Raw genomic sequence first — 22688 nt, 5'->3', positions numbered from 1 at the left:
CACTGAGCAAACCCGCCCTTCACACGGGCGTATGGTTTCCAGTGCCCGAGGTTCTGTGCCACCTCAAGGCTGCCCCAGGACTGGGCGCCCATCCAAGTTGGTCCTCTTGCCTCGGGCCCCCCAGAGGCACCGAGGGCCCCGGCGGGGGTGGGGCCAGACTGCTGGGAGGAGCTGAGAAGCGAGGAAAGACGGACGGAGAACACACAAGGGCGCACACTAAGGAATCTCTTTTGGAACAAACCACAGAAAACAAGGCACCTCCACTTTCACCCAGCGGCAGACAATACCGCAGAGATTTGGAAAGCCCAGCGCCAGAGGGCTGGCCCCCGTCCTGGTCCCTGTCCTGTCGTGGCCAGCTGGCTGGGCGAGCTCAGACAGGACACCTCATGCCTCAGGCTCACCCTCCTCCCCTCTCTGCTCCCCTTCCTTACCTGCTCACAGCCCGACTAGGGATGCAAAGGACCCCCAAAGGCCTCAGGTGGCAGCCCCAGGGGAGGGAGAGCAAACCCACAGAAGAAAGTTCCAGAAGGACCCAGACACCTGAAGACGGTCCCCAGAACCCCAAGGCTGCTCCCACCCTCAGAGCCGGAGGGCAGCTTTCCAGAGCAGGGTGCCAAGGAAACAGACACACACACACAAGAGGGAGGTTTTCTTTGTTTCTAGAGGAAATGGGTGTCTTCAAAGTTTCAGCCAGTCACAGCGAGAACTCAGGTGGCGCTGTGCATAAGTCGCCCTTGGGCTCAGCTCCTTCTCACGCAGCCTTTGGGGACAGGGTGGGCACGGGCAGGGCATCGCCCCAGGCCTTCTGCTGTCACTTCCCAGAGGGTCCCTGACCCCTTCCAGATTCCGTCTCCCACCCCTCCCGCCCTGGCGCTCCCCCTAAGATCAGCTCCCATACTTCACACAATCGCAAAACCACATCTTGGTTACAAGGTTAATAAATATTTGTCTCTCTACCAGCCGGGAAGGCTGGGCAGCGTGGTTTGACCTGCCCCTGGTACTCGATGCCAATAAATGTGTTCAGCAAGTGAAGTCAGAAGTCATCCCCTCCGTTTGTTTAAAAAAAACAGTTTTTCTCTTATGTAAGGTTTCTTGGCTTGTTCTGTAACAATTTGGTCTGATTTGCAAAGTGGTTAATTTATACCCTGCACCGGGCGTCTCAACTCCCCACCTTTACCCTGAACGGCAGGCTGAGCGGAAGATGGAGGGGGAGGGAGAGCGGGAGGAGGGGAGAGGTGAGAGGACAGAGGGCGGAACAGGGGAAGGAGGGGGAGAGACACAGGAGGAAGGGAGGGAGGCAGGAGAAGCCTGGATGTGTCAAACCCCCGAACTGGGAGTTCCTCCTGCTTGAGTATTTCTACTCCCCCACGTTAAACCATTAGAACAGCTAATGTCTGAACAGCACAGCTCACAGCTGAGGGCACAGCCCGCGGCCCTTGCATTGAGGTCTGAACAGCACAGCTCACAGCTGAGGGCACGGCCGGGGGCCCCTTGCATTGAGGTGGGTCTCCAGGGGCCACTTTTGACCTGTGTTTGTGTCCCTGGGTTTCTTATCTCCTCATTCACTGGGGAGACGTGGTTCATTGACCCCATAAAGGGCAATTCATAATTCAGAATGGGGCCCCCTCCCGAAGCTGTGCCAGGCCCAGGGTTAGTCACGCCCTCCTGCCACTGCCATCCGGTTCCACCCTCTGGGCGGCGATTATGCAGAGCAAGAACGGCCTGCACCCAAGCTCCCTGGGATCTGCCCGTCGCCCCCCTGCCTTGCAGAGTTAACTCTATTTTTAGAACATCCTTGCCGGTTTCTCTCCCTAACTGGAATCCTGAAGAGCCAGGTCTGGAGTCTGCATTTCTTTGTAGGGTGTGGCACCCACCCATCTGGCTGTGCAACACCTATGACAACACAGGGACACCAGGAACACCCCTCCCATGCTGGCAGGGCTCAGAGCAGCGTCCAGGGTAATCACTTGGCCCCTCCCCAGCACTCCCAGCTCACAGTGCCCCTGGGGCCACATTTTCTCCCTGAAGGACCAGGGAAGCTCGAGGGAGGACTGGCGGAGGGTGTGCCATCACTCCTCTGTCCTAGACGCAAAGGCACAGATCCCCACACCAGTGACGAGAAGGTAAGTTAAAAGTTCTTCAGTCTCTCCATGCTCACCCAACATGACCACCAGGTTAGCAACACGCTCCTGCAGGTGACACGACAGTTCATCTGTAATATCCTGCCCTCGACCCTGCCCAGCCCACTCAGACCCCTAACTTACCCCCACCAGCAGCTCCAGCCAGGCTGTCTCTGCTTTTACCTGTTTACCTTCGACCTGGAGACAGGAACCAGCCTAAGGAGGGCCCCTGGCCTAACAAGATAAGGCCCCTAACCAATCAGCAAGCTAGGAGCATCAGATAGAGACCACCAAGATCCACATCCCGCAGCCTCAGGACTTTTCCAGGCTCCCGCATGCACCCTGGCACCCAGGAGTCCACTGAAGGTGACCCTACCTCCACTAGCACAGTAAAAATCACACCCAGGGGTGTGCAACACACATGGTGACATGCTACATGACAGCACAGGCCCAAGAAAAACCCCACCCCCACAGGCCATGACAAGGCCCGTCTCCCCAGCCTCTGCCTAATAAAGCCCCCCAGTCCTGCTCCCTGACAAGCCGGTCACCTGCCCCTTTCCTTTCCACACTGGCTCCCTTGTACCTCCCTTGTGCACAAGCTAAAAAACTTTTACTTCCTACTCCCATTTGTGGTCTCTCTTGATTTCCATCCTGGGGGACAACAAGAACCCGACCTGCCAGTAACAAACAGTCTCAGATGAAATTCGGTGGCTGCCGGCAGTGTTTAGTTTGGACACCAAGCCCCGCTGCTGACACAGTAGAAACAGAGGCAGGAACAGAACCCATCAGGTCCGTGACCTTGACGGGAAAGAACATAACATTTATCCTCACTGTCCTCGAGCTGAAGTCTAGCATTTCCCCTGATTATGCATATTGGCAACAAACCATGGAAATGATAATTAGGAGCAGTACCTGTGGCTTCCTCATGGATACAAATAACAGAAGCTTTCAGTTCACATTACACTTGTCACGGCCTCTCAAGGTACTTGCGCTCATCAGCATTCACAGCTGGAACAGCTGTTAGGCCTGCCGCTGTACAGGAGGCCAGGCTCCCGGCAAACCTCTGCATTTTATTGCATGGGTTTCAGTACAGAACTCGGAGGAAGGGCCCTGGGCTCCTACCATTGGGCACAAAGGGATCCTCGACACAAAAGAAATGAAGAACCCTTGGTCTGAGGGTCTGAGGAGCACAGATTGAAGGCGTGACACCTGCACATATATTTATATAAAACAGTGTTCTTTGCCAATAAAGCACCATCTTCAGCCAAATGACCAAGAAACGCAAATTCCACTCAACGCCCAATCCTTCTGGAACGGCCACTTTCTGACACAGGATGGTTGGCACTGCCTCATTCGGGGCAGGCTGGTGGCCCCCACGCCCAGCCTAGAGAGAGCAGCCTGCTGAGGAAGACATCCGGGAGAAGGGCCCGGCATGGACCTACGTTGACCGCTCACTGACTTCTCTCTCTCCCAGAGCCAGACCCAAAGCCGGGACTTCTTCCCCCAACGCCCCACTTTTCTCCAACAAAGCCCCAGCTGTTTCCCCCAAAAGATCAGACGGGGAGGAGAGCTGGGGAGGGTGATGCCCAGCCAGATTTGGCAGGATTGGAGGTATACATCCTGCCTGCAGCCATCCTGAAGGTCGAGTGAGGTGCCAGAAAGCAAGTACCATCACTGGCTCATTGCCCTCTCCTGGGAAGAGCCAGCCTGTGGACACGCGGCATGCGGTCTGGAATTCAGCACCCACAGAACCACATTCCTTCCTTCAGCACACCGAGAGCAGGTCGGTCCTAAGACTGACAATTTAATCATAGTTTCATGTCAAACTACACTGTACACCAACAGGTAGGAGCTCAACAGTCGTCTCCTGTCTCTTCATGGACTCCCTATGGGACATGATGATCAAGAAGTCAATTTAAAAACTGGCAATAGCAGGTGTGAGTCAAAAAGAAAAGAAAGAAAGAAATGTTCCCCATCACTACTACTGAGCGAGGACTTCTTTTTCGGATGCTAATTTCATATATAGTGATCCAGGCATCATGAGATTTTCCAACGGCTAAAAATGTCGTCAGCGCCCACACACCAGATTTCATAAGAGGAAGGGAGAGGCAAATGAGGGAAAATAAAGTGACGTAGCTCACTGAGTCCACGCAATTCCCTGAGGACAAAAAGGAGACTGTGCTAACGGTTAAAATAGTTTTCCTTTCCAAATAAAAATGTCTGATTTGCTTTTGAAAAAGTAAATAATAATAATACATAAAGAAAAATCATAATAACTAAAGGAAATAGGAACTGAGTGAGGAATCCCAAATGCTAGCCTGATAGAGAGTAAATAAGAGAAGCTGTTCGAACCCTGTAATTGCTATCTGCCCAGTAAGCAACGCAGACCAGCCAAATGAAGCCGCCCCAGCTAGAGTTTACAACTGCGCCGTTTTCACACTTTAAATTCTTCAATGCCCTTTTAGATGGGATCTATAGCTTTTAGGCTGTAGTGCCCATCACAAGATGGCTAGTCCAACAGGGAACAGAAGTTCTGAATCTTATCCCAACTGAATTTAAGTGGCAGCCCTGGCATTTCCAGCATCAAGAACACAATGAAGATAAAGCGGTAAGTCAGTAAGAGTTGACCTTTGGCGGTTGGCACTGCCAAATTCACAGCCTATTTGAATTCAAGACTCTCGAGCAAGCTCTCCTGTAGTTTGTGAATCTGCGCTCAGCTAAAAGCCAGGCTCCTGCTGCTCGAAATAAACGTCAGTTCCTCAGCCCTTCAGAAGGCTGACCTCTGGTCTACGAGGATGCACTTGAACGGGGATCCCAAAAATTCCCTTCCCCTGGTGACCAGATCTGGTGTTTCTACCTCTCTCGCCTTCTCTCCCCATCCCAGGTCCCCAAGCACAGTTCCCGAGACAAAGCTCCAGGAATTCCTATAGTCCTTTCCTCGGGCTTCACGGGGAACAAAACAGCCTCGTGGTCCAAGTCTGGGGCTGCCTGGCTCCAGGCTGCCCTGCCCCAGCCCTGAGAGGACGAAGAGGAAAGTCACCAGTTGTTTCAAGTTCAATCAACGCAGCTGAGGGTCAACGAGCTGCCAAGCCCTGGTCCCGGTCTAGGGGCCAGGCTGCCAGGCTTGGCGTGGCCCCTGCTGGACAGCCTGCCATGGATCCAGAGGCAGGAGCTGGCCCGGAGGACAGGGGCTCAGTCTCCTTCGCCTCCAGGAAGGGGCTTGGGCTCCCTTGCAGCTCGCTGTCTACGGGGCTGCCCAGACAGAAGGACGTGTGATTGTCAGAGCATCCGGGGGTCTGAGTGGGATGGGTCCAGGAATTCTGGCTTCCCTGTGAAGCAAGTCAACAAGTGACCTGTTTCCCTTAGGCTCATCCATGTTGTCATATATTGCAGAATCTCCTTTTTTAGGGCTGAATGATATGCCATCATATGCACTGTTGTCTTTACCCAATCATCTGTCAAAGGACATTTAGGTCATTTCCATACCATGGCTGTGAAAAACGCTGTGATGAGCATGGGAGGGCTCATGAGCCAGTCACTGGACAAATACTGCGCGATCCCACTGACAGGAGGTACCTAACAGTCAAATTCACAGAATCAAAGGGTGGAATGGTGGCTGCCAGGGCCTGGGGGAAGGAGGAAGCAGGGAGTTACTAATCGACGGACATAAAGTTTCAGTTAAGGGAGATGAATAAATTCTAGGGACCGGCTGTATAGCCTTGCAGCTAAAGCCAACAACACTGCATTGCGCACTTAAAAATCCAAGAGGGTAGAGCTCATGTGAAGTGTTCTTACCACAGGAAAATAAAATCAACAAACCCAAACAAAGTGATCTGTTAAGGTTTGTGTCGCCAACACAATTCAGATGCGGATGTCTATTATCCTGGTGGTGGAGGAGAAACGGGATCTGACAGTGCCGCCCGTGTCTGATCGGGGACGTCCTTGGACAAACCACTGAAACAGAAAAACTGGCTGGACGTGGCCTGGTGAGCCCGGAGCAGCTGGAGAGGGAGGCCAGCTGGCCCCCGGGCGGGTCCCTGGGGAGGCAGGTGCTGTGCTAACAGGTTGGCCAGAGCCCGCGGCCAGCCTTTCAGAATCACAGACGTAACGCGTTGGGGCTGCTCACCCAGAGAGCTCTTCCGTGCTGCGTGTGCAGTGGGAAACCAGAATGCCCACGGAGTCATTCACAACCAGGAATGAGATATTAATCTCCATATTTCCTTCCCAGGATCAGGTGCAGGAAAGACGGCACTGCTGACCGGGAGAAAGCTGGGTCAGCAGGAGACCGGTTAACAAGTCCTCAGGGCTCAGGAAGCTCACGCCGTCGTCCCGGCAACCACACTAAGTGGGCCTTCCCCTTCCCACATCTGACAGAGGGAGAAACTGAGGCACAGAAAGCACAGGAAGTGGCCCCCAGCAGGAAGGGTGGAGCCCAAAGCCAAGACGCTGGCCCCAGGTCCCAGGTAGTCTGTGGTCTGACCGCTCATCAAGAGTCCAACTATCTGTGCTCAAATCCCCACCGTGTGACTTTGGCAGGTCACTTAACCCTCTGTGCCTCAGTTTCCTGTCGCCAAAATGTGGAGAGTGACCCCCAAAGGGCAGCTGTGAGAACGGAATTAATTTGTACAGGTAACTGCCTAGAGCCACACCCGGCAGGTGTGCAGCCTGCAAGAGTTTGTTAGACACACTTTAAACCACGAATCCGGCCCTCCCAAACCTCAGGAGGAACCTGGCCCCCCAAGATTGCCACGTCCTGGGTCTTCACCAGCACCTCTAAGCACTGTCGCCTAGGGCCTGTTATCACCTTGCAGCTGACCCATCTCCTACATCTTTCTCATTTTTATGAGGTTTCCTTTCGGAGGATGACCCTCTCCCCAAATTCCGGGGCGCTTTATCAGGTAGCTGCTGCACCCCGTGTCTGAAGAGCTGGAAACCGGGCAGCAGCAGGCACAGAAGAACAGAAGTCAGCGGCCCACGATCACCCCATCGGCTGTGGGATACCTGAGGCTAGAGGGTCCGATTACTCTCTCTTTTATTCTCCAGCCATCCTCAGGCCAAATACAACCAGCCTTTCACCCGGAGTGTCACCTTTCTACCTCTCTTTTTGCTTGCACAGTCTAAAATAACAGTGGATGGTATAACCATCAGAAATCACATTACAACGCTGGCTACAGATTTTTTTTTTTAGAATTTATTTTTCCTTTTTCTCCCCCAAAGCCCCCCCCCAGTACATAGTTGTGTATTTTTAATTGTGGGTCCTTCTAGTTGTGGCATGTGAGACGACGCCTCACCGTGGCCTGATGAGCAGTGCCATGTCCGAGCCCAGGATCTGAACCGGCGAAACCCTGGGCTGCCAAAGTGGAGCGCGCGAACTTAACCACGCAGCCACAGGGCTGGCCCCCTGGCTGCAGATTTTAAACATGGGTGGGGACTTTTACAAAATACTGATGCTCAAACCCCCCCGCCCCGGAGCACGTGGATCAGGATCTGACGGGAGCGTGGGCATCTGCACCGTTTTCAAAGCCCGCCTGGTGAAAGTCGTATGCAGCGGGAGGCGAGGATCCCCAACTTGCTCAGCGAAAGTGGGAGATAAAAACACAGTTGTTAAAATGCCAGAATCAGAACGCTCCTATTTCAATTCAGTTGAAAAGTAAGGCCTACCAGAAAATGCAAACCCTGAAAGAAAGAAGAGCTTTTGAAAAGCCTTGCAAAGCGGGCGGGAACGCGCACCGGATGAAGCTCACAGAAATATCGAAGTGACGACAGGAAGAAAGATAAAAAACCCAGATTCACAGAACCAGGGATGGGAATGAATGGAAACTTCGGGGCACGCACAGAAATGGGACCACCAGCAAATAGCTGGAGAGATTTTTTTTAAATAAAATAAAATCCTTTTCCCAACCCTTTGAAGTTCCACCCACAGCATTATAAATACTACTGAAAGATTAGTTCTATTTTGTACAGGTTGATGAGTTTTGACTGACATTGACAGTCACAGGCAAGACAGGACATTCCATCTGCATGTATGTTTCTAAACTGATAGTGAACCTGGTTAGAGAAGGGCCCACGGAAACAACTACACCCCAGGGATGTTTGCAGAGTGGATGGTAAAGCTCTTTTAGTGCAATAAGAAAGAGGAACGATGTGTCCTCCCAGGTGACGAAAGGAGCTGGCTGTCTGGGGCCAGCGCTGGGCACAGCTGCCTCCATGTGTGCGCAAACTGGAGAGACACCAGGCAGGGCCCTTCGCCTGCGCATCCCCTGTTCACACAGGGGCACCAGGAAACGGGTGCATGAGTCTGCCAGCCCCGAGACACCTGTGTGTGAGGGTCAACCTGACCAGGCCAAGGTGCCCAGCTGTGCGGCCCAACGCTAGTCTAGGTGTTGCCACAAAGGCATTTTTTTAGATGTGGTTAAAGTCTGCAATCAACTGACTTTACATAAAGCAGACTAACCTTCATAATGTGTGTGGGCCTCATGCAATCAGTTGAAGGTCCTACAAGCCAAGACTAAGGTTTCCTGGAGAAAGAGGAATTCTGTCCCCAGACTGCACCTGAGTTTTAAAAAAATCCTGTCTGAGTTTCTAGCCTGTGGCCCTATGGATTTTGGACTCAAGACTGCAACATGGACTCTTCCCTGGGGCTCCAGCCTGACAGCCTGCCCTCCGGATCTCAGACTTGCCAGCCCCTCAGTCTTGTGAGCCAGTCCCTTAAAATCACTCCCGCCCCCTCCCTCTCTCTGCATATACACATATATGCACGTGTGTATATCCTACTGGTTCTGTGTCTCTAGACTGACCCACTTGCAGCCACTCACTTGCTTCTCTGGGAAATGTTCCAACTGTTAGTACAAAAAAAGGGAAACTATCTCAGGGTTTTTATACTGACTGTATAGTGAAATGATAATATTCTGGCTCTGTTGCGTTAAAGAAAATATAATTTTGAAACTAATACCTGGGGCTGGCACAGTAGTGCAGGGGTTAAGTGCGCATGTTCTGCTTCCGTAGCCCGGGGTTTGCCAGTTTGGATCCCGGGTGCGGACATGGCACCGCTTATCAAGCCATGCTGTGGCAGGCATCCCCCATATAAAGTAGAGGAAGATGGGCACGGATGTTAGCTCAGGGTCAGTCTTCCTCAGCAAAAAAGAGGAGGATTGGCAGCAGATGTTAGGTCAGGGCTAATCTCCCTCAAAAAATAAATAAATAAATAAATAAAATAAAAATAGTAAAAATAAAAAAAAAACCCAAAAAACTAATATCCATTTTTAGCTTTTTTAATGTGGCTACCAGAAAATTTAAGATTACATATGCAGCTCACGATATATTTCTGCTGGATAGTGCTGGTCAGTCGGGGATAAAAACAAGAGAAGCCATTGGAGGAATATTTACTGTTTGCTTTTCAAAAAGCTTTGAGGGGTTAGATATAAAACCTTTTTAATGGTTTAGGGAACTGATAAGTGATAGAGCCAGGAGAACAAGTTTGTCCAGCCTCAAGGCGTGTGTCACCTCCCGTTTGTGAGTGAATGAATGATTGAAGGCCTGTGTGCAGGTGTGAAGGTGGGGAGAGTGACGTGGGCATGTCGATGGGTGACTGAGGATTTCTCAGTGCATTCGCCAGGGCGCATCAGCGGTGGGGAGGCAGGGCAGTCAAAGCCGGGTGGGGGCTCAGGTTCCTGAGTGCAGACACCGGGGCTGGACAGGTGCTGGCCTTGATGATTTGGGTTTTAATCATTCTTTGAGAGGAGGGTGTTGGCAGGATGTCCAACAGGCACTGTCCGCAGGCCACGGGCCGGAGGTGGGTTGGGAATCACGTGTGTGGCCGGGAATCATCCCCACCCGGTGCCTAGGGCATTACAGGGACAGTCCAGACCCTGTCCCCAGAAGTGAGAATTCCCTGGCCTGACCGGGGCCTGGGTCCCCTGGCTGTTCTCCTCTTCAGCCACAACCAAGAGTCCCTGTCTCAGGTGATGGCTGCTGACGGGCCGAGGTGGGGTGTTCTTGTGGAAGCTTTGGAGAGTGAGATCCCTGGGGCCACCGTGACAAATTACAGACGGGAAGCTTAAAACAGCAAGTCAGCCTCGCACAGCTCAGGAGGCCACACGTCTGAACTCTGGCGGGCTGTGCCCCCTGCGAAGACTCGAGGGGAGGACCCTGCTTGCTGCTTCCAGCTTCCGGTGGCCCCAGGGGTCCCTGGACTTGTGGCCGCGTCACCCCATCTCTGTCTCCACTGTCACGTGTTTCTCCCTTGTGTCTCTGCTAAGGACACTTGTCATTGGGTTTGGGGCCCAGCGGGATAATCCAGAATGGTCTCCTCCACTCAAGACCTTAACTAAGTTTCATCCACACAGGCCCTTTTACCAAATGAGATGCCACTCACAGGTGCCTGGGATGAGGGCCTGCCTGTGTCTTTGGGGCCACCACTCAGCCCGCTCCAGATGGTAGGAGACTTTAGCAATTCTCTCTTTTATGGGACAAAAGAACAAGAATAAAAGACAGAGAAAGAAGGAGGAGACAACTTCAAACCCAGAAAAATCTAAACGTAGTCCACTGTTCTGTTCCCCGTCTCCGTGGGCTGTTTGGTGGAGTTTGCGCTTTATTCTGAAGCCTGCCAGAAGTCCCAGGAGGTCCACAGTGGGTTTCACGACTGAGTCTGCACCTGGCGAGAACTGGGCAGGCTGCAGAGAGGGCAGGAGGGGGCCTTAATGAAGATGTCTCCAGTTCGGGTCCCAGCGATACTTGCAGTTGCTGAAAAGCCCTTTGAAGGCCACTTCCCCCTTTCCCATGGGCCTACTGCCAATAATCCTCCTCTTTTTTGCTGAGGAAGACTGACCCTGAGCTAACATCCGTGCCCATCTTCCTCTACTTTATATGTGGGATGCCTGCCACAGCATGGCTTGATAAGCGGTGCCATGTCCGCACCCAGGATCCAAACTGGCAAACCCCGGGCTATGGAAGCAGAACATGCGCACTTAACCCCTGCGCCACTGGGCCAGCCCCAGGTATTAGTTTCAAAATTATATTTTCTTTAACGCAACAGAGCCAGAATATTATCATTTCACTATACAGCCAGTATAAAAACCCTGAGATAGTTTCCCTTTTTTTGTACTAACAGTTGGAAGTCAGGTGTGTATTTCACCCTTAGGGCCCCTCTCAGTTGGGACTAGCCACATCTCAAGTGTTCAAAGCCCCATGTGGCCGCTGGCCACCGTTCTGGACAGCACAGATGTTGACTCTCAAGTCCTTGAGGGCAGACATCACCTGCACCTGTTCATTTCAGCATCGAGCACAGTTCTTGGACACACGGACACTCAGGGACCACTTGTCACATGCATGATGGAGCACCTGCTGAGTCACAGAAACTAATAACTGACACTGACACGGGGCTCACTTATAAAACACCTCCACATACTGTATCCTCATTAATCCTCGCAACTACCCCAGGAAGTCTTCATATTTCCCCTTTCTGATGATCTGGAAATCCAGGCTCAGAGATGCCAAGCTACAGCCAACATCACTAGACAACAAATAGTTGGGCTGGAGCCCAGTTCTCCAGATTCCAAATCTCATCCTCCCCCCTGCCTCTGAGCCCCTTTGGGCTGTGGGCCCTTCCACAAAACGCCCTGTGCAACTCGTTTTTTACGGGTGGCCGCAAAGCACTGCAGCCCACGCAACATCCTTCTGAGCAGCGAGCTCGATAAGCACGTGATGAGCATCTGAGCACGTCCTGCCTCTCGGCCCCAGACAGGGTCGAGTACCCAGGATGCTCTGCCTGCTCAGAGTCCTCAACCGTGGCCTTTCACTTCTCTCCTTGAAGGTGAGCCAGAGGCCAGGGAACACCACCTCAGGTTAAGAAATGGAATAACAAATGTAGTCCCTGCTCCCCACCAGGGGGTGAATTGTGTCCCCCAAAAGGATATGTTGAAGACTTCACCCCCAGGACCTGTCAACGTGACCTTATTTGGAAATAGGGTTGTTACAGATGTAACCAGGTTAAGATGAGGTCCTGGGGCTGGTCCCTAATGCAGTGTGATTGATGTCCTTGAAAGAAAGAGTAGAAACACACAGACACACGCAGAGGGATGATGATGCGAAGACAGAGGCAGACATTGGAACGATGTATCTACAAGCTGAGGAACGCCAGCACCCACCAGAACCCAGGAGGGGGGCACGGATCAGATCCCCCCAGAGCCTTCAGAGAGAGCGTGGCCCTGCTGACAGCTTGATTTTGGACTCTGGCCTCCAGAACTGAGAGAATGAATTTCTGATGTTTTAAGCAACCCAGTGTGTGGAACATTGTCACAACTGCCCCAGGAAACTACCGCCTCCGCTGAGATCTGAATTGGGCTGCAGACGGATGGCTTCTTCGTTCAGATACCAAAGGTCACGAATGGAACAAGAACAACGTCCATGCGAAGGGGTCAGACTGCCAAGAGAAGCTTCTGCTTCCTTCCCCTCACCACTTCCTCCTCTCCCTGCCAGCGGGAGAAAAACCCAGAAAATTATGAACTTCGGTGAACCACACTGAAGGAGAAGTTGATAAGGACGGTTCAGATAACAGTGAACTCAAATAACCACCCCAAAGATGAAGAATCACGCACCGTCTGCCGAGCCAGAGTCAGCACAGCTGCTCACTTCCTGAAAACGAGCCCCAGATCACCAAGTGAATTCACGTGGACGCCTCCACGTTGGACGGTCTCAGTTTGCTCCCCTGTTTCTGGCTCGACCAGGTGCTGCCATGAGGAAGCATCTTCACCCTCTAATCTGATCTGCACAAGAAGAAACAAACCATCCAAGTGCCCTTTGCTGTCTTTCCCGAGAAATACAAGAGGGAAGAGGTGGTAACTGCTGGAAAACATATCAAAGAAAAACGAACGAATTATCCAGCCAAAGAAGCGGTAGAATTGTCTGCATCTTAAGAGGAGAAGCTGTCACAGACCCGTGTGAAAATGCAGTGTCCCGTGAAGGGCAGGTAGGCTTCAGGGTGTCCGAGAGAGTCCCCGATAAGGAGATCCTCCTCGTCCAGCAGAACGGCAGCGGATGAACGCTATTCTAGCTCTCGCGGTGACTACACTCCTGAGTGTCAGTACCTTTTCCCGTCGCCCACACTGTCACAGCACTTACTACACGCAGACCAGCACCAAGCCCTTTGTGGGCCCCATCATTTAATCCCCACACCCTGGGGGGCTGCCGTCTCATCCTCTCCCCCAGGCCTGAGGAATGTACCTGCGCCATGGCACACAGACCTCGACCACAGAGGAGGGACGTGACCCCGCCATCAGGGTCCAGAGCCCCGTTCCTAAGCGATGCTACCCCGTCAGCTTCAAGTCCTGCTCTAAGATGGACATGTGGAAGGGGACTTGGTTCAAAAAAAAGAAGGCCAGTATTTCAAAATCCAGAAGGAATAACAATGGGATGACCCCTGTTATGCCTCTGTTATCAGAAATCGAGCAAACCCAAAAAGGCAAGAGAAGTACAAAAAGCAAAAACACCGAGACCTCCAAGTGGAAGCAGCTCCCACGGGGCAGCTCCTTCTCCCAGCACGGCCGCCATGTGGACGACCCTGGAGGAACCGTCCGTCCACTGTCCCCAGACGGCAGTGACGCTGCCTGGCAGATGGCTGGAGTCCACCATGCACTTTTCATCTACACAGGCTTGGCCTCACCAACCCCAGCGGGGAGTCACCATCTCCCAGTGAAGACCCTAAGACCAGGTCCTTCCCATCATGCCCCCCAGGTAAGAGCCCCCACGATGGGGACATGCCATCGTACAGGAGAAACCTCCTGAAAACTCGGAGCAAGGAAAGACGATGAGCCAGCAGCCGTCAGCTGGACCTTAAAGAGCAGAAGTTGAAAAGGAAAAAAAAAAATGTTCTGCCAAAAGGAAGAACGAAACCCTCAACACCAGTTAGATACACTAACTAGAGAGCTGATTAGGCAACATTTTAAAGATAAGCTAATAATTAAAATCCAATAATCCAACTTAGTGGCTTGCATTTATAGTTCCTCTGATCTTGTTCTTAACAGGCTGTGACCACGGAAAGGCATTCAGAAACAGCCGTGCTCCGGGACACGAAGGAGGATGGTTATTCTTCTAGTCCAGGAAGCCCGCGGACTTACACCGGTAGCAAAATAACAAACAGCCCTGTGGGACTGAACTACTGGGGACGAGTGAGCCACGTCTAACTACATCTAAACCCACGCCTGTGAAGACTTCCTTCCTTCTATAAATAGAGGACCCAAACCCAAAACGATTTCCAACTAATGGAAACAGCAACACATGGGGGAGAGGAAGAGTGTCTCAGAAAAATGGATCTATTTCCACATTTAAACACATTCACAATGTATTTTCACACAAATCAGCATACGTGTCGCTTCTGTTGTTTCTGTTTGGTAATTTGAAAACTAAAAATCAAAGAACGTGTCATAAGCCATATGAACCGCTCAAATGGTTAACTGCACAGAAATGAGTCCCTGACCGGGACGCGCCGATGGGGCTTTCTGAACTAATTACTACGATTACATAAGAATAACTGGAACTTAATACTCAAATTTCTTCACTTTTTTCAGACATGAATTTACTAAAAATCATTCAAAAACAAGACCAAATAACTCAATAAAGAGACGTTCTTTAACATTCTAATATTAAGAAAAAGAGGCAAATCCAAAGAAAATACACTTACGTAACAGATTTAGCTTTAAAAAAAACTCTCACATACCAGGATATTTAATGCAATCTCCTTTACCTTCAACAGATACTCTGTTGTCCTGTGATAATTAATTTTTAGAATGAGATTATCAAAGAAAAATTCAATTATTTGCTAAATTCTCTACTTATTAAAGCAGCAAACTGAAACCATTTCAGATTTTTTAAAGCAAGTTTTAACTTGTTTCAAAGTCAAGGCTGAACTGAAAATACCATATTAAGAAAACTCTTAGAAATACTAAGTTATCTAGATTAGCCTGTTATCTGGAGTACCCCATTCAGTAAATATCCCAGTTCTTTCTTTCTTTTTTTTTTTGGATGAAGATTAGCCTTGAGCTAACATCTGCTACCAATCCTCCTCTTTTTGCTGAGGAAGACTGGCCCTGAGCTAACGTCTGTGTCCATCTTCCTCTACTTTATTTGTGGGACGCCTACCACAGTATGGCTTTTGCCAAGCAGTGCCATGTCTGCACCCAGGATCCGAATCGGCAAACCCCAGGCTGCTGAAGCGGAACGTGCCCACTTAACCGCTGTGCCATCAGGCTGGGCTGGCCTGGCCCCGCAGTTATTTCTAACAGCTTTGCTATACAGATTAGTTTTTTCTTCTTCTCCATAATGTAAAATCTTCTGCAAAAATACATGGCAGAGAACAAACGTTTTCCTGTTAATTCTCTCTCAAGGGAAGCATATTAAATCCTTTCTGAACAATCCTAAGGAAACAGGATTTTACAGATGTGTAAAGTGTCCAGCTATCTCTTGCTTAACAGACTGTGTTCTAATAAAATTCCCTGAATTGTACATGATCCATTGACAGACACTGCAAAATGAGAAATGCCTTCCAGGATGATTCCCAGGCAACCGCGGAATAGCTGGATACAATCTTATTGACTTTACAGTGCAAAACCCCCTTTAAATCAATATCTTAAAGTATTTTGTTACAACTTATCATACTTAAGTAAAACAATATTATGCTGTGCCTAAAAGTAAAAGTTTTAAATAATTACCTAGAATAGTCAAATTCATAGAGACAGAAAGCAGAACACTGGTTAGCAGGGGCCGGAGGAAGGGGGAGGGGGTTAGTGTTTAACAGGTACCGAGCTTCAGATGGGAAGACGAAAAAGTTCTGGAGATGATGGTGGTGATGGCTGCACAACAGGGTGAGTGCACGTAATGCCACTGGGCTGTGCACTTAAAAATGATTCAAATGGTAAATTTTAGGGGCCGGCCCCGTGGTCGAGTGGTTAAGTTCACACACTCTGCTTTGGTGGCCCAGGGTATTGCCAGTTCGGATCCTGGGCATGGACATGGCACAACTCATCAAACCACGCTGAGGCAGCGTCCCACATGCCACAACTAGAAGGACCCACAGCTAGAATACACAACTATGTACTGGGGGACTTTGGGAAGAAGAAGAAAAAATAAAAATAAAATATTTTTTTAAAAGGGTAAATTTTATGTTATGTGTATTTTAACACAATAAAAAAAAATTCCGTATGGTTAAAGATAGAGAGAAAGAGAGAGATAGATAGAATTGCAGGTAAAAACAGCACCTACTAAGAATGCTGGAAAACTTGCACGGTCTGACCCCTGCCCTCCTCTCCTCACAGCTCATTCTGCCGGGGCAGCACAAGCCCAGAGCAGCTTCTCTTCAACCTGGCCTGTGGATCACCTGGCAAGCTGGTTGAGATGCAGCCTCTGATTCAGAGGGTCTGCGTGCACCTGGATTCTGTCGCTGCCAGCTCACTTGCAGGAGCAAGGCTGGAGAGCCTCAAGCATTCTAGGGCCAGCTCTCACCAACTCAAGACGAGGTAGAGTCTGAACACAACTTGACTCTGCAACTCAAACCTGAGTTGCCATTTTTGCACTGCACCCTCTGCTGCCTTCTTCCTGATACTCTGCGCCTCGTCACAGTTGCAGAGTGGCTGCAGGAGCTCAACCTGCAGACTGGAACACTTGCCAGGTGTTCGAATTTCGCTCCTGAGCTGCTGGCACCTGTGGCTACATGGTAACTAACCAGACTTAATCAGATTGGAAATTAATCAGGTTTGGAATGTGCTTTCGCAATTGCTGTAGAAAAGGTACGTAGCTAAGTAAATAATAGGTCAACAGGCTTCAAAGAGTGGGAACAAAGTGTCCTCAAGGAGCCCAGAAATGGTTTATAATAAGCCCAGACACAATACACTGCCGCTTCCCCGAGCACCGTGATATGCAAATCACACACCATTCTAATCTACTCAGCGCAAGGTCCTCCCAGAGCGGTTCCAGTTATGACAGCAACTTAGAAAGTGTTGAAAACGTCCTCCATTCACTCTGACTTCTCATTTGGGGGACAAGCTGCCAGTTAGAAAGAAAGAACTGCTTTCTCTGCGCCTGGTTCTTGACGCAGGTGTCCTGGCCTCGGGGTCCTCACCAGTCCTCTTGGGTCAACTGAATCGGACTCTTCTAACCAAGTCGGCGAGCGGTCTCTTTAGGAACTGCCGTCAGAGCCCACCCTGACTGAGACTGGACTTCAAGTGCTGGGCAGAGTCAAGCTACATGTGCGTGCACACACACACAGGTGCACACAGGTGCACACACACAGGTGCACACACACACAGGTACACACAGGTGCACACACACGCACACAGGTGCACACACACACAGGTGCACACAGGTGCACACACACAGGTGCACACACACAGGTGCACACACACGCACACAGGTGCACACACACACAGGTGGACACAGGTGCACACACGCACACAGGTGCACACACGCATGCATCCTCATCAACATGCACGCACATCTTCATGTACACACACTCAATTCCACTTCATCCTCCCCTCTATTAGCGCACATCCTTTACGCATCTTGAAGCAGAGGCCACGCACACTCACGCAGCCGCTCAAGGATCCCCGAGAAGCCAGCAGCTCGTCACACTGACAGTGGTGTGCATGGCCCGGGTGAGGAACTGCCCAACAATAAGGGCTTAACGGCGGTGGAGGGCCTCCGAATTCTGTGAGAACGGGAACGAGATTTGGACAAGCGCTTGTCTAAGCAACTCCACCCTGAAACGTATTAAAAGACAATTTCCAAGAAAGGGCAAAATCGCGACTCTTAAACAGATACAAAGAATAAATACATTAAAGATCTTATTTAGCTCATTTAATGAGGGAGCCAGACAGATGTCATAATCGGTTCAAGGACATCAAGAAGGCACGGATGCATGAGTATACGGCAGGAACAGCAGAGTGTATGGAGGATAAGAGGAATGCAGGTAGAAAAACACAAAGAACGATGAAGGGATGTGCAAATGGAGGCAAAGCTGTTTTTTCCACAAGGAAAAATGACCCACCGCACACCCTCCAATCCAAAGGAGAGGCCCACTGTCCTGTGACCTCCGAGCCTTTCCTCACTGAGCTTATGACAAGCGTATTACGCGTGCTCTGTCTGTCGCCAGTCTCCACACCGACTCAGACCCCAGCAGGAAAGGCTGTGGGCTTTGTTCACGCTGTTCCCCGAGCTGGGCACAGTGTCTGATGTGTGGGAGGCATTGACTGAATGAATGAACACACGGATCACACTTACTGAGGACTCGCTTGTGCGCTGACGACGCTAAAACTAGAACGAACCCGGAGGTCACTGTGCTGGGGCGGTAACCGAGGTGGCCCCACAAGGCACCTTGGAGCATGGAGGAGCACAAAAAATGAGGCAGCGCAAAATCAGGAGATAGTAAAAAACCCCCGCCCCAAAAAAGAAGGACAAGACGACATGTGAAAAGGGGACAATAAAAGACTATAATATGCCCTTCAATGCTAAGTGAAGGGCCCCTTTATACCCAGCATTCTTCGTTTTTAAGCAATTAGTGATTACAATACCTTGACTTTGGAAACAGTGTTCCCACTTCACTTCTGAGTTCTGTAATCCCAAATATGAGGGCAGAAACGGGGAGTCGCCTGGTCCTCGCCTGGAAGCTGGAACTACGCAGACTGCAACTAAACGTGGAACCCACATCATACTTGACGAGAAGTCTAAGTTACTCCTCAGCAAATCAGAGGAAACCCACAAGACAGGCACAAGAAAAGCCTAGCCACTTAACCCTCCTCCCCTTTACAGCTGGAGGCAGCTATTCTGAGCTCCGAGGAAGAACACCACATCCATTATGTGCTAAGAGGCTGTGAGGCGGGAGAGGCCCTTTCTCAGCTACCATCTGGTATAAGCATCGTAATTAACCCAGTAAATAAGGTTTGCTACAATTTTAAGATGAGGTAACTGAGACTCAGAGACGGAAAGAATAATCCTTATAAAAAAGTACCCCAAGGGCCAGCCCAGTGACACAGCGGTTAAGTTTGCACATTCTGCTTTGGCCTGGGGTTCACCAGTTCAGATCCCGGGTGTGGACCTATCAAGCCATGCTGTGTTAGGCGCCCCACAAATAAAGTAGAGAAGGATGGGCATGGATGTTAGCTCAGGACCAGTCTTCCTCAGCAAAAAGAGGAGGATTGGTGGCAGACGTTAGCTCAGGGCCAATCTTCCTCAAAAATAAAATAAAGCACCCCAATTGATTCATCAAGAAAAACTACTGATTCCCAAACGCCGCCATGAGTGAAGGGTGGCGGCTCTGAATCTTTCTCTTGACGTGGCACAAGACATTTGAAGACATGCACCAGACAACGGCTTTCCATAGGACCCACAGTCACACCTGAGCCTTCCACTTCTGAGTAGAAACACCAGCGTTTATCAAGGACACAGCGACTTGCAGGCTGCTCATGGTCTTTGTGGGGCTCTGAAGCGTGCCGAGACCCAGCACGGGCAGCTTCCTAGCACGCAGGCTTCGACCGACCTGGAATGTGCACAGGACAGGCTGAGCTTCTGCACCACAAACCCCGGAAGGCGCTCTTCCCTCTCCAGGACTCGGGTGCATCAGAACCTGGACCGCCACCAAATGAGGCTGCCGGGCCCATGGCGCTGTCCGAGCGCTCCAGGGCACCTTCTCTAAGGAGGTCATCCAGAAAGAGGGCAGCGAGCCCAGGGGAAGGGACGGCTCCGGGACCTGTCTTAAGAGTAAGTCGAACAACATACTAAATGAGCTGGCTCTGTACAAATGAGAAGGCACCTCTCAGACACGAAGACGCGGGTAGAAAGTCATATAACTGTGCATGGGGAAGGCACTGAGCGACCAGGCATTTTGGTACACTGATCTTGTTGGTTGTGAGACCGCCCGAAGGCAGGGGCATTTGTAACCCTCCACCTGTGCATACAGCAGTGCTTCTGCAGGTTGGGGCACCAACAGGATGTACCGTGATCCGTACTCACCACGCTGTGTATTGTACACAGAGCATTCTTGCCCACGCACTCTCTCCTTAGAGTAGATGTCACTGCTGTGAAGGACACGGCACAGCTTGGTGACTAAGTCCATAAGCCCCGGGGTAGCCGGCCTAGCCCAGAGCACTCAGCTGCTGCCCAGCTTGTGTAAACTTACACAGGACCTGACCTCGGTCCCTCCCAGGGCCCTAGTGAGGATTATGTGAGTTAAAATACACACAGAGTTGAAAACAGCCTGGTGTATCGTCAGTGCTATGTTAACATCAGCTACTAATTGGCCAAAATCTGCGATGGAGCCGGATCTTGGGGAGGCTGTAGAGATGATAGCTGGTTTTGGGGGGATCCCTGAAGGACGTGTGAGGCCACAGCCTGTGTGCTAGCTGATCAGTCTGCACAAACAGTGTGACAAGCATACCATTCAGTTTATTCTCCATCTCTGAACACGTGCTTTCAAATACAGGTAAGCATTTCTGGTGTAACCTGGAACAAAAAAGCTTCTTATACTAGGTGTAAGTGTTTATCTACCATAAGAACTCTGGATGCCTGTGGAAGCTGTTAATAATAAAATTAAGAATTTTCAAAAAGATAAATAGGGAAATAGATCGGCAGAAGACAAAAATAAAGACGAGTGCATTAGCTAGGCAACTTTAGTTAGAAGGTTGAGTTCTTTGGATCCAACGAATGTTTTTTAAACTTTTAATTCAAGGGAGAATAATAGATAATACTATAATTCTAATCTTTGAGTGTATTTGATGCCCTGGCACTCACAGTACATAGAACCATCTTCAAGAGCAAGATTTCATTTTTACTTATTTAATTCCACTTACGCCACACGTCTTTCAAGAAAATGCCCTATTTGGATGGGCAGAGGATATGAACAGACATTTTTCCGAAGAAGATATACAGTTGGCCAATAAGCACATGAAAAGATGTTCAACATCACTAATCATCAGGGAAATGCAAATCAAAACTACACTAAGATACCATCTTACACCTGTCAGAATGGCTATAATCACTAAGACTAAAAATAACAAATGTTGGAGAGGGTGTGGAGAAAAGGGAAGCCTCATACACTGCTGGTGGGAATGCAAACTGGTGCAGCCAGTTTGGATGGAAAACAGTATAGAGATTCCTCAAAAAATTAAAAATAGAAATACCATATGACTCAGCTATCCCACTACTGGGTATCTACCCAAACAACTGAAAGCAACAATCCAAAGCAACATATGCACCCCTATGTTCATTGCAGCATTATTCACAATAGCCAAGACATGCAAGCCACCCAAGCGCCCATCGACTGATGACTGGATAAAGAAGATGTGGTATATATGGACAATGGAATACTACTCAGCCAGAAACAAAGACAAATGCATCCCATTTGCAACAACATGGAAGGACCTGAAGGGAATTATGCTAAGTGAAATAAGCCAGTCTGAGGAAAACAAACACCAGATGATTTCATTCACATGCGGAAGATAAACAAACACATGGACAAAGAAAACAGTTCAGTGGTTACCAGGGCAAGGGGGATGGAGGGTGGGCACAGGGGGTGAAGGGGAGCACTTATGTAGTGACAGACAAGAAGTAACGTACAACTGAAATCTCACATTGATGTAAACTATTATGAACTCAAATTAAAAAAAAAAGAATTGTAAAGATGTTATAGATTTCCTAAACTAATGAAATTGCTAACATATATTTAAATTAGTTTTTAACATATGTTTGACAAAAAATAAATGAGTATTGAGAACAAAAAGAAATGCCCTATTTGGAAACTTTTCATGGCTTAAGATTTTCAATAAAATTCTAACAATTTAACACTCAGTCATTAAGCACTTGGCCAAAATGTATAATATGTGCACCCCTAATTTTAAAAAATAATGGAAAAAACAAACTTATGGCAACTTTCCCATGTTTTCCATGTTCACCAGTAATACATACATTTTGTTTGCTTGTTTGTTTGAGGACAGAAAGGCCACAACAAAGACTAAGAAAGAAGTTCGCTGAGAGTCGTAAGTCAGAAACACGCAGCCCAGCCGCTACAGGGCTTCCAAGCCGAAAGAACTCAGGGCTCCGAGGAAGGTCCATGGTTCCTCAGAGCAGCCTTGAAACAGGCAGTCTCAACACCTCTTCCAAGTGCTCACAACGTTGCTGAAAGCAGCTCCAAGGGCCTACGACGTCCCAAAGAAGGCGAGACGAAGGCATCTTCTTTTAAGCGAAAACCGAGTCATTATAACAAAGGACACATACAACTGTTACAGAGGTCGGGGGAGAGGAACAAAGACCGTGGCAGCCTGAAGGGCTGTGTGGACTGGTGAGGTCCCAGCCACGAGGAGGCTGCCCAGGCCCTCCCCACCCCCTGCTCTTACCCCACCCTTCCTGAGGGGCACTCCCATCTGAAGCAGGAGTTCCTCAAATAAACATAGGAGCATCTGAGAAAGAAAAGGCCTTCTGTTACTCTACCAAAAAAAACAAAACCAAACAAACATTTCCTTCCCAATCTGCTCTAGAAAAGTGATGGCATCCCACTGAGCCCACGTGACTGGCCTTGGAGACACACAGTGG

At 49.8% G+C, this 22688-nt stretch overlaps 1 protein-coding gene across 1 annotated transcript in view; it reads right to left on the bottom strand.

Moving 5' to 3' along the window:
• Window positions 1–22688, bottom strand: part of RAB20 (RAB20, member RAS oncogene family) — a 34714-nt gene that overhangs the window by 1434 nt on the left and 10592 nt on the right. The gene's annotated exons all lie outside the window — the stretch shown is intronic.

The sequence above is a fragment of the Equus quagga genome, chromosome 6 (genome assembly GCF_021613505.1).
Source record: "Equus quagga isolate Etosha38 chromosome 6, UCLA_HA_Equagga_1.0, whole genome shotgun sequence".
NCBI lineage: Eukaryota > Metazoa > Chordata > Mammalia > Perissodactyla > Equidae > Equus > Equus quagga.
The sequence above is the reverse complement of the archived record's forward strand: the minus strand, read 5'-3'. Positions and strand labels throughout refer to the sequence as shown.